Raw genomic sequence first — 1998 nt, 5'->3', positions numbered from 1 at the left:
CAATGGAGAATTATCAAATTTTAATTTCAATTCAGTTTTCTCTGATTCGTAGGTAACTTGTTGATTCAGATTTCATAATCTCCATATTACAGTCAATGTGTAACTCAGCTTTTATTTCATTAGAAAGGCATTCACCAGTGTCCAGTTTGATCTTGGCATTCCTAATATGTCCTTTCATAAAACTGCATGTGAGTCCAACATTGAATTTTCTTCTCTCTGTTGTAAATAGCTCTTTATTGTTCCTTCTTTTCACTCAGCTAAGAGATTTGTACAGATAAGTACAATCTATACTTTGTCTTTAAAATGTATAGCTGTATAGTATCTGGCATGTGGGATCCACTCATTGTTGGTAGAATGAATGAGTAAAGTGAATAAATGATTAATTATATGACTAATTATACATATATTAAAAAACAATCATTTTGTTTAGGAAAGTTTTATTCTTCAATTTAATCCCACATAACCCAAGAAATCCTGGTGCGCAAACTCAGCAATGGAGCAACGAAGTAATAAAACACATACCTGCACAGGGCTTGACATTTCTCTTTATCAGAGAATAATTTCCATCTGCTCTTATTTGAATGGAAAATTGGTGTACTTTCCCTTTACTGAAAATCCCACTCATAGTTCCTCAGCCTCCCACTGCTTTCAGAGTCCTTGTAGCTGCTCATGGACATAGGGGGCACTTCCATGGTGGTGTACGATAGCTTCAGGTCAGACAAGGTAGCATTGAGAGCTCATTGTATATGTCATTCAGAGGCTCAAAGAAACAAACTTTAAGAAACTTGACAGTAACATTCCCATCCAGCCTGCTATTCTGCCTGCTCACAAAACTACTTGACTGAGTTTGACCAGGACCTCTGGCATATCATGTTATTTGTGAATGCCTTTTAGCCTTTACATCTGCCCCTGTGTAACTGACTTGACTTGCTCTTTGCAGAAGTTAAGAAAAAAGGGATTTAGAAAAAGGGTGAGGACTGAAGCCACCAATGATACCACCTTGCTAGCTTCCACAGAATATGCTTTGCCAAGTCTAGCATGCAGAAATATGGTGCTATTGAAGCCAATGAAAACCAGGGTGTGGTAAGAATCATAGATGGAGGAAGCCTTCTAATGTCTACTAGTGGAGGAGAACCATAGCACGGTGGTCAAGCTGTAACTGTGGGAGATGATGGTCACCAGAAGAGCTGAGGCCCAAGACAAAGGTCATCATGAAGTCCTAGAATTTTAGCAGGTCTGTGTCTGAATGGGCCAGTGGGAGTCACAGAAGAAGTGGCTAATGACTTTCTTCTGGCAATAATTGAGATGAATCTGTGAAAGGAGAGCAGAGATCATGGCTAGAAAAGGACATGCCCAGGCAGCATCAGCCAGTTTATAGCTCAGCTCCTCATAACACTATAGTGCAGTGAATAGCAGATGGTGGCTAAGTATTCAAGGGCCCTGTCTACCAGGATGAGGGAGGAAAAGTAGAACAGGGAAAAGTGGAAACAGCAAGGGACCATGCAGCTGGTGAAGGAAATGACTTTATGGGTGACCAGCAGGTATGAAAGCATCCTGAACATGGCAGTCATAGTAACCAAGACCTCCAATAAGAAAAAAATTTCCTGGGAAGAAGTACATGGGAATATGAAGATTGGTGTTGGCCATATCCATGATGATAATGATGTGTTTTTCATGAAGGCGGGATGATGAAGCACAAGGAAGTGCCCATACAACTGATCTTGCAGATCACCAAAAGAGGAGAAACCGAAGAGGAGAAATTCAAAAGGGTGGCTCATCTTTGTCATGATTGAGGTGCTGGGTCTCTGCATGCAAAGGAAACAAAAGACAGATATGGAGATTCAGGTATGAAAACAAAGATAGAGAAAGAGAACCATTGACTGTGAAATAGAGAGAGACAGAATCAGAGAAAGAGAAGCAGGGAGAAAAAGGATATAGCAATAAACAGCAGTATACAGAGGCAGACATAGAGAAGTACAACAAAATTGGAATTTGAGA

General features: G+C 40.2%; 1 pseudogene; it reads right to left on the bottom strand.

Moving 5' to 3' along the window:
- Positions 1-873: 873 nt before the first annotated feature.
- LOC143681913 (olfactory receptor 6V1-like) lies at positions 874-1787 on the bottom strand (annotated as a pseudogene).
- Positions 1788-1998: the final 211 nt, after the last annotated feature.

The sequence above is a fragment of the Tamandua tetradactyla genome, chromosome 1, assembly GCF_023851605.1.
Source record: "Tamandua tetradactyla isolate mTamTet1 chromosome 1, mTamTet1.pri, whole genome shotgun sequence".
In the NCBI taxonomy this organism is placed as follows: Eukaryota; Metazoa; Chordata; class Mammalia; order Pilosa; family Myrmecophagidae; genus Tamandua; species Tamandua tetradactyla.
Note: the sequence above shows the minus strand (reverse complement) of the source record. Positions and strands in the feature narration are given on the sequence as shown.